We start from the raw sequence: 24,343 nt of genomic DNA on the forward strand, positions 1-24,343 counted from the left end.
CGGACTTGAGGCTGGATCTGCAGCATTAGGTCGAGTACCTTCAGGAGGATATCAGGGAGAGGACGCAGATCTTTTCTCAAGGTATCGAAGATGCCAAGAAGAAGGTCGTCGATGAGTACATCGCTTTGCCGGATTTTGATGATCTGATGGTGGATTCATATAGGAGGGGTTTTAAACTAAGCCGGTGGATGATTCGGAATACGTACCCCGAGCTCAATGTAAGCGCCATATCCACTTCACGCATAACTCAGGAGATGGCTAATGCTGCTGACGCCGAGCCAGACTCCGAAGGCGAGGCGGGGCCTTCGGGTTTTGTCGAAGTGCCTTCCGATGACGAAGAAATAGCTCCGGGCTTGTAAATTTTTTTTTTTTTTGTACTGCTCTACTTTTGGAATGGAATGATTTGTTTAACTGCTGGCAATTCTCTCCCGAACTGAGCGTATTTGCCGAACTTCATGTATTTGCCGAACTGACTATTCGTCCGGTTTGTTTTCTGCCTGCGTTAACCGCACTCGCGCGGACTGTTTTCTTTGCTTGCTTGTGCCAAGTTCCTTCGTTAGCTCAACACCCCAGCCCGTAGGCTTTGTTGGTGATCTTATCCACTTTGCTTGGCGGTCTATAGGTAGTATCGCCTTAGGTTGACAATGTTCCATGCTCGGGGTACTAGTTTCCCCTTTAGGGTTTCGAGCTCGTATGCCCCCCGAGTGCTTTCTTTACTCTGTAGGGTCCTTCCCAATTTGGTCCAAGTTTCCCTACGCCAGGTTCGGGTACCATGACCTTACGGAGAACCAGGTCGCCGACGCGGAAGTTCCTCTTCTTTACTCGCGCGTTATAATACCAAGCTACCTTTTGCTGGTAGGCCGCAGTTCGGATGTGCGCGAGGTCTCTCACCTCGTCCAGTAGGTCGAGGTTGGTGCGTAACTCGTCTTCGTTTGTCTGCTCGTCGTATGCTTCTAGTCGCAGCGTAGGTACTTCGATTTCTGTCGGGATTACCGCCTCGGTGCCGTAGGTGAGGTTAAAGGGGGTCTCTCCTGTGGCGGTTTTTTCCGTGGTTCGGTGAGCCCATAGAACACTTGGTAGCTCGTCTGCCCACAACCCTTTAGCTCGGTCTAGTCGTGCTTTCAGTCCGCGGAGGATGGCTCTGTTCATTACTTCTGTTTGACCATTTGCCTGCAGGTGTGCGACCGACGTGAAGTTCTAACTAATTCTCATACTTTGGCACAATTCTTGGAATTTGATATCCTCGAACTGTTTGCCGTTGTCGGAGATCAGTACCCGAGGTAGCTCGAAGCGACATACTATGTTCTTCCAAAAGAGTTCTGTATGTTTCGGGCTGTAACTATTGCCAGAGGTTCAGCTTCTATCCACTTTGTGAAGTAATCTACTACCACCACTAGGAATTTTCTCCCGCCTGTCGCTGGTGGGAATGGCCCCAGAAGGTCAATGCCCCATTGGGCGAAGGGCCATGGATTGGTGAGGTATTTGAGGTCGGCAGCGGGCTGATGGTGGATATTGGCATGCTTCTGACACTTGTCGCATTTTCTGACGAGCTCGATGGCCTTTGTCTTCATTGTTGGCCAGTACTATCCTTGCCGAAGTGCTTTTTGGGCGAGGGCTTTGCCCGCCAGGTGTCCACCGCACAAGCCTTCATGAGTGTCGCGGAGTACGAGCTCGGCTTCGGCAGGGCGCAAGCATCGCAGGTAGGGGAGCGTGTAGGATCGTCGGTACAACCGTTCGTCTATCATGATGTATTTGGCTGCTTGGCGCTGCACCCTCTTGGCTGCGTTGCGGTCCGCGGGGAGGGATCCGTCTAGCAGGAAGCTCGCGAGTGGGTCGATCCAGCTCGGCTCTGCTTCAGAGACGGGAGCGACCTCTTCTGCCCCACCGAGAATGTTGGGCCGAGGTAAGTCCTCTACGTACACAGTTCTCATGGCGTTGTGGTTCGTCCTGGCTAGTCGGGACAGGGCGTCGGCCTCAGTGTTCTCTGACCTCGGGATTTGCTTGGTGAAGTGTGACTGGAAGTTGAACAAAGCCTCCTTTACCTTTGCCAAGTATGCAATCATTGTGAGGTCGCGCGCTTCGTATTCGCCTGTAACTTGGTTGACCACGAGCTGGGAATCACTGCAGATAACTACGTGCCTTGCTCTGACCTTGTGCGCTAGGTTCAGCCCGGCTATCAGTGCCTCGTACTCCGCCTCGTTGTTGGATGCCGCGAACTCAAAGCGTAGTGCGTATTTCAACTTTGTTCCGCTAGAGCCGCGTAGCACTATTCTAGCCTCGCTGCCTTGCTAGTTCGAGGAGCCATCTACGTGAAGGATCCAGCGCTCCTCATCCCAGTTCGCGCTTGGTCTAACCAGGAGAGTTGCTACCCTGGCTGCTACTTCATGGGGTTCGGACTCGATTGGCTTGGGAGCTCCAAGCTCGCCCGAACTGGGGATCTCGGGCTCGACCGACTCAGGGGCTTCGAGGCTAAACGTGCATTCTACGATAAAATCTGCCAAGGATTGGGCCTTAATAGCAGTTCTTGGCTTCTACTGGAGGTCGTACTCGCTGAGTTCGATGGCCCATTTCGTCAGTCGACCGGAAACTTCGGGTTTGAGTAAAACTTGTCTCAGAGGTTTGTCGGTCAGGACGATGACAATGTGAGCCTGGAAGTACGGGCAGAGTTTCCGAGCTGCTATCACCAGTGCATATGCTAGCTTTTCTATCTGCGGGTACCTTGTCTCTGCTCCCTGCAAAATTTTACTAACATAATATATGGATCGCTGGACCCGGTCTGTTTCCTTTATTAGTACCGAACTGACCACCTCGTCACTTACCGAGAGGTACAGTTCTAAGACCTCTCCCTCCTTGGGCCGGGCTAAGGTTGGCACACTGGCGAGGTAACCTTTTAGCTCGTCAAACGCGGGCTGGCAGTCTTGGGTCCACTCGAACCCTTTGCCTTTGATTGCTTTGAAGAAAGGTAGGCAGCGGTCTGCTGACTTGGACATGAAGCGGCTTAGAGCGGCTATGCGGCCGTTTAGCCTCTGAACTTCTTTTACTTTCTGAGGTGGTCTCATATCTAGGATGGCTTTTATCTTGTCCGGGTTGGCCTCAATACCGCGCCGATTGACAATGTAGCCTAGGAATTTGCCCGAGGTGACGCCAAAGACACATTTGTTGGGGTTCAATTTCATGCTAAACTGTTGCAGGATTTGGAAGACAGAATCTAAGTCTTGTATTAATTCTTGTGAAAACTGTGTCTTGACGACCATGTCGTCTACCTAACACTCTACCTTCGTGTCAATCAGGGGCCGAAACAGCCTATTTACAAGTCTTTGGAAGGTCGCCCCGGCATTTTTTAATCCGAAGGGCATGACCTTGTAACAGTACAGACCGAACTCGGTTATGAAGCTGGTTTTTTCCTCATCGGATTGATCCATCCGGATTTGGTTGTAGCCTGAGTAGGCGTCCAGAAAGCTTAGCAACTCATGTCCCGAGGTCGCGTCCACTAGGCGGTCAATTCTGGGGAGGGGGAAGCAATCTTTCGGGCAAGCTTGGTTCAGGTCGGTGTAGTCGACGCACATGCGCCACTTGCCGTTCGCCTTTTTTACCAGCACAGGGTTGGCCACCCAGCTCGGGTAATGGACTTCCCTTACGAAGTCTGCTGCGAGGAGCTTCTCGACCTCCTCGTCGACCGCCCTCCAGCGTTCTGGGGCTAAGTTGTGTTTCTTCTGTCTAACGGGTCTGACTACAGGGTCAGTGTTAAGTTTGTGAGTTATAAGGCCAGGGTCAATACCGGGCATATCGGCCGCGGACCATGCAAAAATATCTAAATTTTGAAGTAAAAAACTCACCAGTTCGGTCCGTAGGGGTTCCTCGACGGAAGCACCGATCTAGAGTGTGCGAGCTGGGTCCGTAGCCGAAGTCGGGATTGCGACTGTTTCCTCTGTGGGCGAAGCTCGTTCCTTGCCTTGCTCCGCAGGCCGCTCCAGTTCGAGGTCATCGGCTGCTTTGGTTTTTCCCTTCAGGGCGGCAACATAACACTTGCGGGACTCGAGTTGGTCGCCCCACGCTACCCCCACACCGAAGTCTGTAGGGAACTTCATGGTCAAATAGTAGGTGGAGACCACCGCCCGTAGGATATGCGTGATCGGCCGCCCTATTATGGCATTGTATGGGGAGGGGGTCGCGACCACCAGGAAATCACGGTTGAGTCTAACCGCACAAGGCCATGTGCCGACTTCTATAGGTACTGTTATTTTTCCGAGGGGCCTGACTTCCTCTCCGCTGAAACCCACCAGGGGAGTGTTCGCGGGTTTCGGTTCGCTCCTCTGTAACTGTAGCTGGTCAAATGTTGATTTAAAGAGGATGTCCGCCGAGTTGCCCGAATCTACAAGTACGAGTCTGACCTCGAAGTCACTGATCCTTAGTTTAATGACAAGCGCGTCATCGTGGGGGTAGAGGACTCCTCGCGCGTCGTCCTCCGTGAAGAAGATTGGTTCTTCGGTCTTTGGTCTCTTTGGAGGGTTCCGCTCCTCGAGGGCCTCTTCGCGAGCTGAAGTCCGGGCTGCTGCCGAGGTACACCCTGCTACCACCGAACCTCCCACAATTACATGGATGGTTCCCCGAACTGGCCTCTCCACCGGAGGCTGTTGCTGCAATGGTTCGACAGGTCTGTTGCTAGATTCGGGGGCATCCTTCTCGTGCTCCCCTGACCGATCTGCCTTATTGTTATTATTGTTGTGCTGTACAAAGTTTCTCAAGTATCCGCGACGGATGAGCCCCTCTATATTGTCCCGGAGATTATTACAGTGCTCGGTACTATGACCATGGTCTCTATGGAAACTACAATACAAATTCTTATTTCTTTCATTCAGATTTCCCTTTAGGTGAGGTGGCCACTTCACGTATGGGGCATCCTTGATTGTCATTAAGATCTCGGTCCACCTTGTGTTCAGTGGCGTGTAATCCGTCCGAACTGCTAGGGGAGCTCGGAACGACTGGTTCGGCTTCGTCTCTCGGGTCGGGTTTTTCCAGTCGACTGGGTTAGAGGGCTCGCCTTCCCTCTTTCTTTTCTCGTTTCCGCCCTCGGTTCGTTGGTTGATTTCTTCCTCTGTCCTCATGAACTTGTCCGCGAGCTTGAGGAATTCGGCCACGGTTGCGGGCTGGTTAGCTATCATGTGCCATTTGAATTATTTGTACGTTACCCCTCTTTTTGCCGCCGCGAGCTGCACCGCGGGGTCTAACCGCGGTATCTGCAAGCATGTTTCATTGAATCGCTTGATGTAGCCCCGTATGGATTCTCCTTCCCTTTGGACTACTCCGAAGATGCTTTCCTCTGCTCTGGGGCACCTTAGTATACTATTTCTATTTGTCTACTCCATTTTTGATGATTTGCATCTCATCTTTACTATAAATAGTGCTCTTATTGTCTTGGTCCCCCAAAAGGAAGAAATTGCTCTTTGCCTAGTGATTTTAGGCCCATCAATCTAGCAAATATTACCTATAAATTTGTGGCAAAAATGTTAGCTAGTAGATTGAAAACTTTTCTATACAAATTTGTTTGTCCATATCAAAATGCATTTACACCAATACTTGACAACATTATGCTGGCTAGAGAGGTGGTGCATTTCCTACTAAAAATTGATTTGTCTAAAGCTTAAGATCATGTAGAATGGTCCTTTTTATTATTACACTGTATGGGCTTTTTTGAGGAATTCCACACACTTGTAAGTAACTGCTTGGCCTCTTCTTCTCTGTGTGCATTCTTGTTAATGGCACTCCCATTTAGACTTTTAAACTGAGTAAAGCACTTTGCCAAGGTTGCCCTCTGTCTCCATATCTTTTCATAATTTATTTGGAATTACTTTCCATAATGCTTACAGATGCTCTTAGGATGGGTGATCCTCAAGGTTTTTAATTTGGAAGATCTCGTTCAAAGCTAAATCACCTTTTATTTGTGGATGATTTGCTAATCTTTGGAGAAGCAACCATGTTGGAGGCCCAAAACCTAAAATCACTCCTTGAAAATTTCTGTGGTTGGTTTGGACAAGTGAACTTTGACAAATCTCCCATTTTCTTTAGTAAGAGCACCCCATGTGCTTCAAAATCTGAAATCATGAGACTAATGGGTGTAAATGAGATGAAGAAGGATGACCTGAATCTAGGTGGACCTCTCCTCAATGCTACAAAAAAAAAAACAACTCGGAAATTCATTTTGGAGGTGAACCAAATTCAAGAGAAGGGGTATTTTAGTAAAAAAAATTTAGAAGCCAATACCTAATTCACACTTTTATAGGCAATATAGATATATAAGAAATAAAATGTGGTATGTATAATATATAATATAAAATAATTTATAATATATAATACATTAAGATAATTTATTTTTTTTTAAGTCAAGTTTCAATCCTTCAACCTTCATGTTTATTTGCTTACCCATTTAAGAACAATAGTCCAAGACAATGAGTAACTTTTGAATTTTTTTTGGTTCTTTGAAATTACAAACTTATTTGTTTACCCATTCTCTTAGGCTAAAGGGATGCGGAAAGAAGAATATTCCTAAAAGAAACCTTTTTGCCATGTTTGATTGTTGGGATAGGGCTGAGAAAAGAGTGAGAAACAGGATCCCAAAAATAAGTAAATGGGATCCTACCAAAATAGTGCAACCCCAATGAGAAAGGAAAAACGTAAGGCGCACTTGAGAAAAGTTATTGGGCTTTGTCAGCCTGAACTCGAGAATCTCTTCTTCTTTTAACCAAGCATCCCAGCGGTCATATCTCCGACGACTTCTTTGGTGATTTCAAGCAAAGGTAAGACCAAATTCACACTCCTCTTGCTTTGGCGAGCCATTTCCTCTATTTTCTTGTATATTTTGGTGGATAAGAATGCCTTTACCATTGTTGCACCAGTCTCTGCAATGACTGACCCCATTTCATCTTCTTCACTATTTTCGGCAAGAAGAAGCTCCATTCTCCTTGTGTAGGTGAGATTTGTTAGGACAACCTGTTTTAGCAAGCAAAGGAGAAGCTCCATTTCATCTTCTTCACTACTTGCGTCAATCTCTGTTTTAGCCTTCTCATTTTATGAGATTTGTTAGGACATGCACAAGGGTAAAATGAGATTTGTTAGGTACAGGGGTTTTTTTGAGATTCAAGTTATAGTGTTGTGACGAAGGGGTTTTTTTGTTTTTTTGTTTTTTGTTATTTTGAAGTGATGACTTATCCTGAAATGCATATTCGACCATTAGATCACTACTGGTTTGCTCTTTTCACCAGCAGTCATCAACATTATTTGTGCATTTTTTTTCCATTGTGACTTCCAACAAGACTACTATTTCTTTTGGTTCGATTTCAGAACCCTTTTCTACCATGATCAAAGAAGACAATGGAGCTATTACCAAAAAAAAAAAAAAGAAGAGGGAACCAATTGGTTCTTCTGAAGTGCTGACTTAATTCCTTGTTTTACTATAGTTCTTTAGCTGACTCCTAGTAACCGATTGGGTAGATTACTGTAGTTCTTTACTGTAGTTCTATGGACTGCATATAACTTATCTCCGTCCCTCATTCTTTAGAAATAGCTTCCTATATGGCTTCGTAATCTTTCTTTTATGAATGTATGGCTTGAAAATCTTCTTATGAATAATAACATATAAAGTATCTCATACAACTAGGAAAGGAAGGTCACTGCATTCGCTCTTGCTTCACTTCACTACACTTGCTAACGTTGTGGTGGTGATCCAGGGCCCTCAGAGGCACTGAGGGTGTTTTTAGGGATTGAAATGTGTTAATAGTAGTTCTCTATGCAGGCCCAATAGGGTTAGAAGACTCCCTTATAGCTGAAATTTCTGCTATTCTGGTCTAAAGCTAGCTAAACATCTTAATTTAAGGCAGCTGGAGATCGAAGGTGACTCTATGTTGGTGACGGATTGGTTGAAAAACAACAGTAAAGGGGGGTGGTTATATAAACAAATATTGAAAGAAATTGGAAAGCTTGCAAGTAAGTAAGGGGCCTCATTCAGTTGGTTCAAATGGTTTGGCAGATGCTCTAGCCAAACAAGGGGTATCTAGGGATCAATTGTATTAGGCTACAATGATGATTGGTTGAGAATGGGACCAGCTCATTGGGTGCTAGTAGTTGTATCTCTTAAAAATGCCATCTTTTCTGAATTAATAAAATTCCTTTAAAAAATGGATCCACTCCAGGGCTGTGGAGTAATTCTAGGTTAAGAAAAAGGGAAAAAAAGACTCTTTAAACTTTTGTGACACTTTAAGATCACAATCCCATTCCTAAGAAATTAGCACATCAGAATGTAACTATTAAAAAACTCAAATTGACAAAAAAAAGAAAAAAAAACAAATCAGATCACCCAAAATTTAAAAAAAAAAGCCCTTGGTGCTGGATATATAGAGAAACTTATGGTTTATTTCCTTGCTTCCATGCCTGCATTAGTTTTTTTGTACTTTAGAGAGAATATAGTTTGAACTTTCATGGGGATGGATCCCTGAACTGAATGGTGTTTTTCATGATTTTTATCTAATATCTGATCTTGAATTCCTGCCAAATAGTAATCACTTACTGGTGCAAGTGAGTGAATGTAAAAATAATTATTGATTGGGAAGTGTATTAAATATTTACCATAAATAGTATATTTATCTGAAAGTTCATTTACTTGATTAACTTGCATAAACTCACTGTTTATTGGTATTCCCCATCTAATAAGCTTCCACTTGGAAGTTGGAAAATTCCCAGGTCAGCAAGGAGACAGAATAGAAAACTAATCACATGTGTTATATACTTATATTGTAACATTCAAAAAACAATATATAACATAATTAAAAAAAAAAGCATATCGTGCAGCTATATAAAAGTAAATCTAAAATGCACAAGAATATGTCTATACTTGTATATACAGATTTGGTTGGGTGCATTATATAAATGTCATTCTTTGTTTGGTGTTCCATTATTCTTTTATCAGTTACCATATGCAGCAAAATAGCTTCCTGCATTTTACTATATATGATCCAAACTTGAACTAGGGGACTTATAAGCCCTAATATTTCAAACCGTCAGGTATATGATCCAAACTTGATCCAAACCGTCAGGTATAGGAGGGATCTTGAGGAATAAGGATAGCAACATTCTGTCCTTATTCTCAGATCCAATGGGTTATGGAGACTCTACAAGGGCTGAGATATTAGCTGTGGTACAAGGACTACAGATTTCCAACCAACTTGGAGTGACTAATTTGATAGTTGAAGGAGACTCTAAGGTGATAGTGGGATGGATGTCGGACCCAGAAACTGTTGTTTGGGGATATAGGGACATCATCAAAAAAGGCAAATCGCTTATGAGCACCATGTCAGTTAGCTTCCAATGGGTTAGTAGATCAGCAAATGCTTTGGCAGATTCTTTAGCTAAACAAGGGGCTTCAAGGGATTATCTGTTTTTGGCTAATTTTTAACTGCAATCTGAAAAGATTTGGGTTTGGAACCACCTTTAAGGGGAGGTAACACCTCGTGCCTCCTCTTAGGGTGCTTCATGCTTGTACTATTTCTATCTCTATTTAATAAAATACCATTCAATCATCAAAAAGAAGAACAAATTAGTTATACAGGCTCGATTGATTAACACATTGTAACAAAATAGGCTTGGAATTTCACAACGGACAGAGTAGATATGCCAATAGGCAGTTGTTTCCTAGAGACAGTTAAGTAGTTAACAATAATAGACACATTCAAGAAATTTTTCGTACGTTTCTGAGGAAGCTATTGTTGCATTATATTGGAAACCAAACAAGGGTGCAAAATTCCATATTCTGTAACTGGTGTTCTTAATTTCTTCTTCTGTTTACTTAGATGGCGTTTTTTTCTTGTCTGTGGGTTGCAGATGCTTGGTTTTCTGTCGATGATTTCTGCTTTAATTTTACTAGCGGCTCCAAGTTGAGATTTCATAAACAGAAAATCTAAACCTGCGATTCCCATCCAACAAACAAATTAAGAACGAATTCTTCAGTATTCTCTGTAAAGCTAACCGACTGCATTAAAAATAAATAAATAAATCTAAACCTGAGATTCGCATCCCACTAAAAAACAGCAGAAATCCAAATCAGGGAACAAGAACTTTGAAAAAGAAATACCCTTTGTCACGATCTTTCGAAGATTGAAACTTACTGAGGAAACAATGGGATCCCTTAGAAACAACGATCTCAAATATACAAGAAACGATTTCAGAAAACACACCACTTCGGTCTATTAAAGCCCTTTACTCCTAGAGAACGAATAACCCATACAAGTCTAAAATCTAAAGTGATGGTGCGCAATCGGCCGGTCCTACCTGTCAACAATTTTGCCTCTGAACGGAGCTATAGGAAACCTGAAACGGAGAAAAGCGGGAAACTCCGGGGGGAACCCGGTGGAATGGCTCCGAAGCTCAAGTTAGAATTCTCTCAAAGGCAAGATAAAACCAGATGACGCAAAGTTCACATCCCTTGTTCTTGGGGGGTAGGGAGCCTTTTATAACCACCTCGTTCACTCACTTCTAAGCTTCTGTAAGGTCGGGTATTACCTCTGAGCTCCTGCCAGTTCGGGTGTCTTCCCCTCTGCTAGACAGAACCGCCACTGCTTTCTTTGTCGGAGCCGTCTCTGCGACTGACGATGACGGTGGCAGGTGGCAGTGACAGGTGGCCGTTGAAGTGGGGTTGTCAAGCGTCAGACCCCAAGTCAGTCAAGTGCGCCGCCCTTGGATACGGACCTCCTCGGTGTCAGGTATGGTACGTTTGTTCAGTTCGGTATCCTGGAGGTGAAGTGCTGGAGTGGTGAGCGAGGTGGTCTTGAGTTCGGATAGAGGAGTGGCCCGAACTGCCATGGGGCGGGCCAGTTCGGGTCGTTGCCCTGTGAGGCTCACGGCCTAAGGGAGAGTTCGGGCTCCTAGTAGGGAGTTTGGACTGCTAGTTCCTCCTTTCGACGCTCGCGCCTTGGGCGTGCTGGTGTGTCGAGCTGTTGCCTTTGCCACTGTTGAGTGATTACGAGGTCGGGCCAAATCTTCCTTCATCAATTGCCCCCCACTCCTCGTGCTAAGGGTCTTGCCCTGGCGCGAGGAGTTCGCGAGGTGTCGGGTGGATTTGTCCCGTACTTCGAATTTTAGTTGACTGATAGCGTGAGGTGTGTTGCAGACGGGAAACGCGCCGACCCGCCTCCAAATGCTGACAGACGTGACAACACACCTTATTTCAAAAAAAATCAAAAAGCGTGCTGCTGGGAGACGTGACAGCGCGCGCTTTATTTCAAAAAAGCGCACCGCTAGGAGATGTGACAGTAGGCATCTTTTCAAATTTGAACACGTGCCGCTGCCGCCTTTAATGTGAGGAGACGTGCACTTTCAGTTTCGAGAGACGTGTGGCCAGTCACGTCTCGGTCTCAGGAGACGTGCGATCAGTGTGACTGCGGGCCGTCGGATTGGCTTTGATTCTGAGCCGTTGATTCTTGGTTACTGTGGGTATAAATAGTGGGGGACCCCAGTCGCTTTGTCACTTTTGCATTTTGCTTCTTGAGCTCGCATCCAAGCCTTTAGTTCGCACTCAAGATTTTTAGCTCGTGTTCAAGTTTCCGCAATCCGTTCAAGCCTTTTTCCGGGTGAGTACTTTCCTGGAATCCATCTTCTCCTCCCAATGTCTAGCTCGGATAGCTCAGACAGTTCTTCAAGGGGGTCCGATGCAGGTTCTACAAACCGAGTTGCATCCCCGACGGTCTCAGCGAACCTGAGGTAGAACTTGAGGAAGAGTTCGAGCCCGTAGGCCAAGTCGCCTCGGGCAGTTTGGCGTCCACCTCTCGTCGAAGTTGGGCATTAGACAAGTTTGGGCCCTCGACCATGACGCCCGAGGAAGGCGAGGTCTTAGAACTGTACCTCTCGGCAAGCGACGAGGTGGTCAGTTCGGTACTAATAAAAGTAGATCGGATCCAGCAGCCCGTCTATTATGTTAGTAAAATTCTGTAGGGAGCAGAGACGAGATACCCGTAGATAGAAAAACTAGCATATGCACTAGTAATCGCAGCTCGAAAACTCCGCCCATATTTCCAGGCTCACACTGTCATGGTCTTGACCGACAAACCTCTGAGGCAAGTCTTACTCAAGCCCGAGGTTTCCGGTCGGCTAACGAAGTGGGCCATCGAGCTCAGCGAGTACAACCTCCAGTATAAGCCACGAACTGCTATTAAGGCCAAGCCTTGGCAGATTGTATCGCCGAGTGCACGTTTAGCCTCGATGTCCCTGGGCCGGTCGAGCTCGAGATCCCCAGTTCGGGTGAACCTGGAGCTCCCAAGCCAATAGGGTCTGAACCCCGTGAAGTAGCAGCCAGTGTGGCATCTCTCCTGGTTAGGCCAAACGCAAACTGGGATGAGGAGCTTTGGATCCTTCACGTAGATGGCTCCTCGAACCAGCAGGGCAGCGGGGCTGGAATAGTGCTACGCGGCCCAGGTGGCACGGAATTGGAATACGCACTACACTTTGAGTTCGTGGCATCCAACAACGAGGCGGAGTACGAAGCACTGATAACCGGGCTGAACCTAGTGCACAAGGTAAGAGCAAAGCACGTAGTTATCTGCAGTGATTCCCAGCTCGTGGTCAACTAGGTTACAGGCGAATACGAAGCATGCGAGCTCACTATGATTGCATACTTGGCAAAAGTAAAGGAGGCTCTGCTCAACTTCCAGTCACATTTCATCAGGAAGATCCCGAGGTCAGAGAACACCGAGGCCGACGCCCTATCCCGGTTAGCCAGCACGAGTCACAACACCATGAGAACTGTGTACATAGAGGACTTACCTCGGCCTAGCATTCTTGGTGGGGCAGAGGAGGTCGCTCCCGTCCTTGAAGCAGAGCCGAGCTGGATCGACCCACTCACGAGCTTCTTGCTAGATGGAACCCTCCCTGCAGACCGCAATGCTGCCAAGAGGGTGCAACACCAGGCAGCCAAGTACGTCATAATAGACGAACGGTTGTACCGACGGTCCTACACGCTCCCCTACCTGCGTTGCTTGCGACCTGTCGAAGCCAAGCTCGTACTCCGTGACACTCATGAAGGCCTGTGCGGCGGACACCTGGGGGGCAGAGCCCTCGCCCAAAAGACACTTCGACAAGGATACTACTGGCCAACGATGAAGGCAGAGGCTGTCGAGCTCGTCAGAAAATGCGACAAGTGTCAGAAGCATGCCAATATCCACCATCAGCCTGTTGCCGACCTCAAGTACCTCACCAGTCCATGGCCCTTTGTGCAATGGGGGATCGACCTCCTGGGGCCATTCCCGCCAGCAACAAGTGGGAGAAAGTTCCTAGTGGTGGCAGTAGATTATTTCACAAAGTGGATAGAAGCTGAATCTCTGGCAACAGTTACAACCCGAAACATACATAACTTCTTTTGGAAGAACATAGTATGTCGTTTCGGGCTACCTCGGGTACTGATCTCCGACAACGGCAAGCAGTTCGAGGATATCAAGTTCCAAGAATGGTGCCAAGATATGGGAATTCGTCAGAACTTCACATCGGTCACACACCCGCAGGCAAACGGTCAGACAGAAGTAATGAACAGAGCCATCCTCCGCGGACTGAAAGCACGACTAGACCAAGCTAAAGGGTTATGGGCAGACGGCCATGGGAGAGACCCCCCTTTAACCTCACCTACGGCACTGAAGCGGTAATCCCGGCGGAAATCGAAATACCTACACTGCGACTGGAGGCATATGACGATCAGACAAACGGAGACGAGTTACGTACCAACCTCGACCTACTAGATGAGGTAAGAGACCTCGCGCACATCCGGACAGCGGCCTACCAGCAAAAAGTAGCTCGGTACTACAATACCAGAGTAAAGAAGCAGAGCTTCCGCGTCGGCGACCTGGTTCTCTGTAAGATCATGGTACCCGAACCCGGCGTGGGCAAACTTGGACCAAATTGGGAAGGGCCTTACAGAGTAAAGAAAGCGCTCGGGGGGGCATATGAGCACGAAACCTTAGAGGGCAAACAATTACCCCGAGCGTGGAACATCGTCAACTTAAGGCGATACTACCTATAGACCACCAAGCGAAGTGGACAAAATTGCTACCAGAGCCCAAGGGCTAGGGTGCCGAGCTAACGAAGGAACCTCGGCATAGGTAGGCCGTGTGAGTGCAATAACCCGATCAAGAAACAGATCGGGCATATGGTCAGTTTGGCAAATATGGTCAGTTCGGGAGAAAGAACAACCAACTCATAACCAAAAGAAAAGTCATTCCATTTCAAAATAAGAGTACATTTTGAAAAAAATAAATAAATTTCACAGGCCCGAAGCTACTTCTTCATTATGAGAAGGCACTTCAACGATACCCGAAGGTCCCGCCTTGCCCTCGGAATCTGGCTCACCGTCAGTAGCATTGGCCATCTCCTGAGTTATGCACGAAGTGGATATGGCACTGATATCGAGCTCGGGGTACGTATTCCAGATCATCCACCGGCTTAGTTTAAAACCCCTTCTGTATGAGTCCACCATCAGGTCGTCAAAGCTCGGCAAGGCGATGTACTCATCGACGGCCTTCTTCTTGGCATCTTCAATGCCTTGAGAGAAGATCTGCGTCATCTCCCTAATGTCCTCCTGAAGGTACTCGACCTGATGCTGCAAATCCAGTCTCAAGTCCGTCATGTGCTTCACTACGACTCCCATGGCCTCGGTATCTCTCTGAGACCTCGCTTGCCTGGTCTGTGCAACGTGAGCAGCCGCCTCAGCAGCGCGGGATGTCGTCTTCGGCAGCACGGAAAGCCTCTTCGGCAGCTCGCGCCTGCCTCGAGCTCCTTTCCACCTGGGCCGCCAAGGCATGGATAGAAGAATTCACCTACCAAAAGGGAAGAACAAATGATCAAAAGAACGATAGCAAGAGGAATGAAGGCAAAGAGTCCGATAAGAAATCTGACTTACCACCATGGCCTGAGTGACGGCACGACAAGCCACCTGGTTCAAAGGAAGATCGGTTCGCGCCGCAACCTCCTCGGGGAAAATGTCCTCCCTGCTCTTCTGAAGAGCGTGGTTCGGCGACAACACGCTCCTGAATTCCCCTTGGGCTCCCGAGCCTGAGGGTCTAGCTCGCGTATAAGCAGACCCAGAGTAAGTGGGAGCCCCAGAGTAAGCAGAAGCCCCCGTGTAAGTAGTCTCGGCATAAGGGGCCCCTGCCGCTTCTTGCATTGGAGGAGCCATCTCGGGCTCCCTGGGTGGATCCTCTGACGGGTAGTCTGGTACCACGGGCTCCGCGTCTCGGGGCAGCTCGACACGAGTTCGTTTGGCGACTCGTTTCCTCCTCTTCATGCCTTGAAACAAGTGCCCACCACGAGTCCCTTCTGGGTCCATCATACCTGCAAAAAAGAGTTCGGCATCAGAAAAAAACAAAAGAACAACAAAAACAAAAAACCTGAGTAAGGAACCTACTCGAACTCAGGCCGGCCGCAATGAGCTTGGCCTCCGTCAGATACTGATGGCATTTTAGCCCAAGCCGCGCCCATTGCCGGAGGCCCTTCACCGTCTCTTTATCAAGCGTAACACCGGAGTTAGGGGTGGTCGTTCCCCACCCGGTCTGAAACGGCCACCCCAATACACTTCGCACCCCGAAGTAGTCCTGCTTCCACGCCGGGACTTTTTGGGAAGTTCATGTAAAAGCTTAAAACCCAGGCGAGGAAACAGGTAATACGCCCGCCTATGCCCGGGAAGGGGACCCGCTTGCTTCTTAAGCATTAAGATGGAAGAGAAGATCTCCAAGTTTAAAGGAAAGCCCTGTTCGCAAAATAGGGAGATTGTCCCCACCAAGTTACGAATGGAGTTCGGGTGAAGCTGGCCGACTGTAACGCCGAAGTGGTTCATGACCTTGACAAGGAGAGGGTTGAAAGGCAGGCGCAACCCTGTGGCGAGCTGCTCCCGGAATAGCACGATCTCATCAGGACTGTGCTCCCAAGGGAAAGTGCCCGAAGGTATGAAGTAGGCGTACTCTCCAGGCAGGTTAAACTAGGTAATAGGGGATTGAAGCCCCTCGGGCGTCATGGTCGAGGGCCCAAACTTGTCTAACGCCCGACTTCGACAAGAGGTGGACGCCAAACTGCCCGAGGCGACTTGGCCTACGGGCTCGAACTCTTCCTCAAGTTCTACCTCAGGTTCGCTGAGACCGTCGGGGATGCAACTCGGTTTGTAGAACCTGCATCGGACCCCCTTGAAGAACTGTCTGAGCTATCCGAGCTAGACATTGGGAGGAGAAGATGGATTCCAGGAAAGTACTCACCCGGAAAAAGGCTTGAACGGATTGCGGAAACTTGAACACGAGCTAAAAATCTTGAGTGCGAACTAAAGGCTTGGATGCGAGCTCAAAAAGCAAAATGCAGAAGTGACAAAGCGACTGGGGTCCCCCACTATTTATACCCACAGTAACCAAGAATCAACGGCTCAGAATCAAAGCCAATCCGACGGCCCGCAGTCACACTGATCGCACGTCTCCTGACATTAAAGGCGGCAGCGGCACGTGTTCAAATTTGAAAAGACGCCTACTGTCACATCTCCTAGCGGTGCGCTTTTTTGAAATAAAGCGCGCGCTGTCACGTCTCCCAGCATCACGCTTTTTGATTTTTTTTGAAATAAGGCGCGTGTTGTCACGTCTGTCAGCATTTGGAGGCGGGTCGGCGCGTTTCCCGTCTTTTAGGCGCTCGAGGAACCCAAAGAACCCGGACAACACACCTCACGCTATCAGTCAACTAAAATTCGAAGTACGGGACAAATCCACCCGACACCTCGCGAACTCCTCGCGCCAGGGCAAGACCCTTAGCACGAGGAGTGGGGGGCAATTGATGAAGGAAGATTTGGCCCGACCTCGTAATCACTCAACAGTGGCAAAGGCAACAGCTCGACACACCAGCACGCCCAAGGCGCGAGCGTTGAAAAGAGGAACTAGCAGTCCGAACTCCCTACTAGGAGCCCGAACTCTCCCTTAGGCCCTGAGCCTCACAGGGCAACGACCTGAACTGGCCCGCCCCATGGCAGTTCGGGCCACTCCTCTATCCGAACTCAAGACCACCTCGCTCACCACTCCAGCACTTCACCTCCAGGATACCGAACTGAACAAACGTACCATACCTGACACCGAGGAGGTCCGTATCCAAGGGCGGCGCACTTGACTGACTTGGGGTCTGACGCTTGACAACCCCACTTCAACGGCCACCTGTCACTGCCACCTGCCACCGTCATCGTCAGTCGCAGAGATGGCTCCGACAAAGAAAGCAGTGGCGGTTCTGTCTAGCAGAGGGGAAGACACCTGAACTGGCAGGAGCTCAGAGGTAATACCCGACCTTACAGAAGCTTAGAAGTGAGTGAACGAGGTGGTTATAAAAGGCTCCCTACCCCCCAAGAACAAGGGATGTGAACTTTGCGTCATCTGGTTTTATCTTGCCTTTGAGAGAATTCTAACTTGAGCTTCGGAGCCATTCCACCGGGTTCCCCCCGGAGTTTCCTGCTTTTCTCCGTTTCAGGTTTCCTATAGCTCCGTTCAGAGGCAAAATTGTTGACAGGTAGGACCGGCCGATTGCGCACCATCACTTTAGATTTTAGACTTGTATGGGTTATTCGTTCTCTAGGAGTAAAGGGCTTTAATAGACCGCAGTGGTGTGTTTTCTGAAATCGTTTCTTGTATATTTGAGATCGTTGTTTCTAAGGGATCCCATTGTTTCCTCAGTAAGTTTCAATCTTCGAAAGATCGTGACAAAGGGTATTTCTTTTTCAAAGTTCTTGTTCCCTGATTTGGATTTCTGCTGTTTTTTAGTGGGATGCAAATCTCAGGTTTAGATTTATTTATTTATTTTTAATGCAGTCGGTTAGCTTTACAGAGAATACTGAAGAATTCGTTCTTAATTTGTTTGTCGGATGGGAATCGCAGGTTTAGATTTTCTGTTTATGAAATCTCAACTTGGAGCCGCTAGTAAAATTAAAGCAGAAATCATCGACAGAAAACCAAGCATCTGCAACCCACAGACAAGAAAAAAACGCCATCTAAGTAAACAGAAGAAGAAATTAAGAACACCAGTTACAGAATATGGAATTTTGCACCCTTGTTTGGTTTCCAATATAATGCCACAATAGCTTCCTCAGAAACGTACGAAAAATTTCTTGAATGTGTCTATTATTGTTAACTACTTAACTGTCTCTAGGAAACAACTGCCTGTTGGCATATCTACTCTGTCCGTTGTGAAATTCCAAGCCTGTTTTGTTACAATGTGTTAATCAATCGAGCCTGTATAACTAATTTGTTCTTCTTTTTGATGATTGAATGGTATTTTATTAAATAGAGATAGAAATAGTACAAGCATGAAGCACCCTAAGAGGAGGCACGAGGTGTTACCTCCCCTTAAAGGTGGTTCCAAACCCAAATCTTTTCAGATTGCAGTTAAAAATTAGCCAAAAACAGATAATCCCTTGAAGCCCCTTGTTTAGCTAAAGAATCTGCCAAAGCATTTGCTGATCTACTAACCCATTGGAAGCTAACTGACATGGTGCTCATAAGCGATTTGACTTTTTTGATGATGTCCCTATATCCCCAAACAACAGTTTCTGGGTCCGACATCCATCCCACTATCACCTTAGAGTCTCCTTCAACTATCAAATTAGTCACTCCAAGTTGGTTGGAAATCTGTAGTCCTTGTACCACAGCTAATATCTCAGCCCTTGTAGAGTCTCCATAACCCATTGGATCTGAGAATAAGGACAGAATGTTGCTATCCTTATTCCTCAAGATCCCTCCTATACCTGACGGTCCTGGATTGCCTTGATTGCTCCCATCACAGTTCAACTTCACAACTCCTTTCGGAGGGGGTAACCAAACTGCTTGTGTTCTATTTTTCTTGGATGATGTGGAGGCCACTACTGCCCAACTCCTTCGAAGGTCGTCACTAGAGTAATCCACAAAGAGATTAGTAGTTTTTAGCCAAAGGATTGCCCTTGTCAGTGTACAATCCTTTATTTCAACAATGCTTCTCTCATTCTCTTGGAAAATTCTGGCATTTCTTTCCTCCCGAATGGTCCATAAGAGGGCTGCCCTAATACATTTCCACATTACTTTACCTCTCTTTGTTGGCCAACTAAAAAAGACGGATCAAAAAGCAGATTTACTTCAGGAGGCAAGTTCCACCTGTACCCAAACAACATAAAAACCTAATTCCAAATATTTACTGTAAAAGAGCAAGAAATCAATAGGTGATAACAGTCCTCATTCTGCACTTTACATAAAATGCACTAATTGGGGGACAAGCATGAACAAGGTCTCTTTTTTTGTACATTGTCCATAGTATTAATTTTACCATAATACACTTCCCAACAAAAACCAACAATTTTAGGTGGAATTGGCCTTGGCTAGATTTCTTTAACTAGGAACAACAAAGGGGAAGGAGTAGGGCGAAAGGGACTTAAAGAAGGAAGAATAAGAGAAGGAGCCACTCGAGGTCAAGGATCAAATTCTTCTATCTGGTTTAGGAGGGTCCAAACAAACAGAATCAAGTAAAAGTAAGAGCTTAGAGGTAGAAACCTATTCCTCATCCCTCAACCCTCTACGGAACCCAAAATCCCAATTAAGAGACAATGGGAGAATGGGGGGAGAAAGAAACCTCGAAACATACTCCTTTTTATAGAGGGAAATAGAAAAAGGGAGGGATAGAGAATGCCAAAAATCGCCTTCCAAGGTGTAGTGAGTGTGGCCCGTTGAGATACCCTGCCATCCCAACCATATTTAGAACAGCCATGGATACTAGCCACCACCTCATGCCACAATCTCTCTCTTTCCAAAGGCCACCTCCATAACCACTTGCCCAAAAGAGCTTCATTCTTATTTACTAGGTTCCCTAACCCTAAGCCCCCTTGTTCCTTACTTCGACTCACCACCTCCCATCTAATCAAATGATCCTTTTTCTCTGCACCTGGTTCCCACAAAAAATTCCTCATCAACTTTTCTATTTTCTTGGCTTCCCTAGCAGGTATCCTGAAAACAGACAAAAAGTAGATGGCTAAGTTTGCGAGTGTGGCCCTAATCAAAGTAATTCTACCCCCCCAGAGAGATATAGTTCTTTTTCCAGGTCACTAGCATTTTTTCAAACTTCTCTACCACCGGGATCCAAAACCTACTTTCCTTTGGATTTGCACCTAGGGGAAGTCCTAGATAGGTCAAGGGCCAAGCAGAAATAGGGCATTCTAAGCAGGCAGCAATAGACTCCAACTCCCTTCCCTCCACATTTAGCCCCACCACAACTCTTCTCAAGATTTATTTTCAGGTTTGAGACATTCTCAAAGAGGGTTATTAGATTTCTCAGATTCCTTGCCCTCAACAAATTTGTTCTTGATCATTTAATTTTGATTCTGTTCTTTAATTGACACAATAATTATTTTGCCTCCATTGTTTTTCCATCTTCCATCGTGGGTTTATGGTAAACCATTTCATTTTCCTATTTCCATCTTTTATCTGCACACTTGCACAGTGAATGATAGAAAGTGTTGTATTTATTTGTATTCATTTACTTGCATTTTTTTTCCAGAATCTAACCTTTTCATTTTTAGTGATCTTTGGGATATCAATTTCTTCTTTTATTTCTATTTTTGATGTTTAGATTAATTGCTACTTAAGGGTTTCGGTTTGGTTATATATTCTCTCCTTCTTTGATCAATATTCTATTTCAAGTAATTAGAAATTCTTGAAATGTTTTGATGGAAAAAGTGGATTATTTTTTCTGTTGAGGCTATTATATTGAATTGCGGATTATTTTGCTTCCACTAAGATTTTTCTGTTGTCTATTTTGATATTGTTATGCTTGTTAATTGCACTGTTCCACATTTTGTTGAACTCTCGAGGTTTTTACTGCAACTGTCTAATGACAAAAGTGGATTTCCAACATCCAGGTTGAAGGGGAAATTTCTTAATTTCTTTGTTTATCCATTGCGAATAAATTGAAAAGGTATATCATCTTTGGCACTAGATTCATATCCTTGAGACAATGCTTAAGGCTCCAGATTATCAGGTTGCAGGCCATAAAGCTCTAGATGGACAGCTTGGCCCACTTGTAGATGGTTCAGGCCGCTTCTACAAGCCCTTCCAGAAGGATGAGCGTGGGGTCCAAGAAGTTGCCTTTTACACCACTTTTTCATCCAACACCAAAATTCTGGATCACATCCGTAGATTCTTCCCAATCTTCTATGGCACCCAACTTGTAGAAGCTTCTGATGGATCTGGTCTGTGTCCCCACATTGTCCTGCAAGATCTCATCTCAAATCGCATCCATCTATCTATTATGGACATCAAGATTGGCTCTAGAACTTGGTATCCTCAAGCATCCGAGGATTATTTCCAGAAGTGCATTAAGAAAGATAGAGAAACAACGACCGTACCTCTGGGTTTTAGGATATCTGGCTTGCAGGCATATGAAAGTGAGGAATCAGGGTTCTGGAAGCCTAATAGAAAGCATGTTCTGGATTTTACCATGAATGATGTTAGGTCAGCTTTGAGGAAATTCGTTTCTTCAAACCCATCTTCAGATGCTGAGCCAGATTGTTCATATGCATCAATTGTTTATGGTGGTTCTACTGGGATTCTGGCACAATTGTTGGAGCTGAAAGCATGGTTTGAAGATCAAACAGTTTTTCATTTCTACTCTTGTTCTGTTCTCATGCTGTATGAGAAACAGGCTGTGTTGGAAGGGAGATCAGATGCGGAAGTCAAGCTTGTTGATTTTGCTCATGTCTTTGATGGTGAAGGTGTCATTGATCATAATTTCTTAGGGGGTCTCTGTTCTTTAATAAAGTTTATCTCAGAGATCCTCACCAGCCCAGACCAATTCTCAGTCAAAGGTGGATTGCAGGATTCTGAGAATAACTGTTTCTGTTCTGAAAACAGTATCAAAGAATGACCAGAGTAATCTTAATTGGTGAGCTTTTTTCGTTTTGACTTTTGCGCTTATGTGGCTTGTTCACTCCAGGATTGGAGTTACTTTTGTAGTAGATTTAACTATACTGAGATTGACCACTAAGTGATAACTAGGGAATAAATTCAAACTTCATGGTTGCTGCTTTTGTTTACTGAATACAAATAGGATCTCCTCCAGCTAAAGATCTTGATGATCCACAAAAATCATCCAAAATTAGTTTATCTTAAATCAGCCATGCAGAAATTTCTACAATAGTTGCCAAGTGGAAAAATTTATAATAGTTGCATGTGATGTTATAACCATCACACTATCTGATGTATACTATTATTGTCTACTAAATACTGCATCATTTGATACACACCTCATTCCATGTCGATTTTTAAAGTCTATTTTCCAAGTGTTAGTGCTTGCTGCCTGTAGAGTATGGATATTCGAACCACACAGACCCATTTTAGATCATCTCAAATCAGAACCAAGCTAACCTGATCCAATAACCAACTCGGGTCACCAAGCAATAATTAAGAGAAAATTATAGTGGCTGATAGCTGGCCACCTTGGATGGTGGCATGGAAGGTTCCAGAAACCTCTCCACTTAATAAATAGAGAATATAAATAATAGATATTCAGAAATTAAGAAAGAGCTTACTCACAACACCCTAGCAGCACCGTGGAAGGCTATTCACAACACCCTTCCTCAATTCCTCAATTTTATCAGGTATGAAGTTTGTTCTGGCAACTTTGTTCTTTTTTGGGAGGATATCTGGGTAGGAGACTCACCGTTAAAGGACTTGTTCCCTTCGCTTTTTTCTATTTCTTTGTACAAAAAAGAGGTGGTCTCAAAATTTGTTTCACCTTTGGGAACACCCTTAGATCCTACTTGGGATTTTGGGTTTCGTAGAGGACTTAGGGATGCTGAAATTGAATCTCTTTCTATTTTGCTTGGTTGTCTTAATCAGGTTTGTTTGGATCCCTCCAAGCCAGATAAGAGAGTTTGGACTCCTAGACCCAATGAAACCTTCTCTTGTGCTTCTTTCTTCAAGTCCATCTCTCAACTTTCTTCTCACCAACCCTTTCCGTCTAAAGAAATTTGGTGCAGGCCAGTCCCCTCAAAAATTATGGCTTTTTGTTGGGAAGTATTCCATGGGATCTGTATTTCTCCTAATTGGTGTATCCTCTGTAGAGCTCATAGTGAGGATTGTTACCATCTACTAGTATCTTGTCCCTTTTCTGCAGACCTTTGGGCTTGGCTACTTTCGTTGTTTGGGGGTAGTTGGAGTCTACCAGCAGAAGTTCACGTGCTCTTCAACCATTCTACCTTTTATTGGCCTACAAAAATAGGGAGAATTATGTGGAGATGTGCTCGTGCTGCTTTGACTTGGACTCTTTGGGAAGAAAGGAATCTCAGAATTTTTCAAGACAAGGAAAGGAACAGCCAAGATTTGAAAGACTGTGTGTTAAACAGGGCAATACATTGGCTGAAGACCTTGGAAATCTTCCATCAATTCTCCTTTAATGACCTTTGGAGAAATTGGTCAGCAGTAGCAAGGTGCTCATCTTTAAAGGACAAATCAATTACAAGCTAGTCTCCTCCACCCGAAGGCTCAATAAAGTTGAACTTTGATGGAAGCAACATGGGTAATCCAGGATTATCCGGAGTGGGGGGTCTTTGAGAAATGAGAAGGGAGAGATTTTGTTGCTCTACTCAGGTCCCTTGGGAATTGGGAACTCCATCAGGGCAGAACTTTTAGCTGCTGTACAAGGGGTGCAATTTGCAAACCAGCTGGGGGTACAACACCTAATAATCGGGGGGGGATTCCAAAGTGGTGGTGGGTTGGTTAAAAAATTCTGAAGAGGCTATGTGGCGATACAAGAATGATATGAAGAAATTTAGTTGGTTGAGAAGGAATATGTTGGTCACTGTACAGTGGGTGGGGAGATCAGCAAATACTTTGTCAGATGTGTTAGCTAAGCAAGGGGTAAATAGGGAAGAATTATTTTGGGCTCAGTTGTGATTATTGTTTTTCTTTCATAGTTTACTTGTAAGATTCAAGGAGGGGCTGCAGCTCGTGCCTCTCGTTGGGATGATGTATGAACTCACTCTAAAGTTGCTTCTGAATCAATAAACTTATTATTATTCATAAAAAAAAGAAAGAGCTTACTCACTCAACCAACTTTTCCTCCCAAGTCCCTCCTCCACTGGCATTCTCTCTATAAGACCCTCCGTTTCCTCTCAGTCTCTCTCTTCTTCCTTATAGATACAAGTTTCTCCCTCCTCCTAGATCACCGACTTATAGGGAATTATGATGACCTGATCCCTTGCTAGAGGGTATGTAGTGCAGCCCCTCTGAGTCGGCAACTTTCCATCTTCTCCAACCCATTTTTTCTCAAACTTTTGAAGTCTACTGCC

The 24,343-nt window shown here is 45.7% G+C and overlaps 1 pseudogene across 2 annotated transcripts; it reads left to right on the forward strand.

The window, feature by feature from the left end:
- The first annotated feature begins 6,606 nt into the window (after positions 1–6,606).
- On the forward strand, positions 6,607–22,098 carry LOC104608955 (inositol polyphosphate multikinase beta pseudogene; annotated as a pseudogene). 2 transcript variants are annotated; one of them, XR_016084675.1, is made up of 2 exons: positions 6,607–6,967; positions 20,915–22,098. The product of XR_016084675.1 is annotated as an inositol polyphosphate multikinase beta pseudogene, transcript variant X2 (transcript). The 2 variants fall into 2 exon arrangements; XR_016084674.1 differs by having other exon boundaries at positions 6,608–6,794.
- Positions 22,099–24,343: the final 2,245 nt, after the last annotated feature.

The sequence above is a fragment of the Nelumbo nucifera genome, chromosome 3 (assembly GCF_055504915.1).
Source record: "Nelumbo nucifera cultivar China Antique chromosome 3, China Antique-T2T, whole genome shotgun sequence".
NCBI classification, from domain to species: domain Eukaryota; kingdom Viridiplantae; phylum Streptophyta; class Magnoliopsida; order Proteales; family Nelumbonaceae; genus Nelumbo; species Nelumbo nucifera.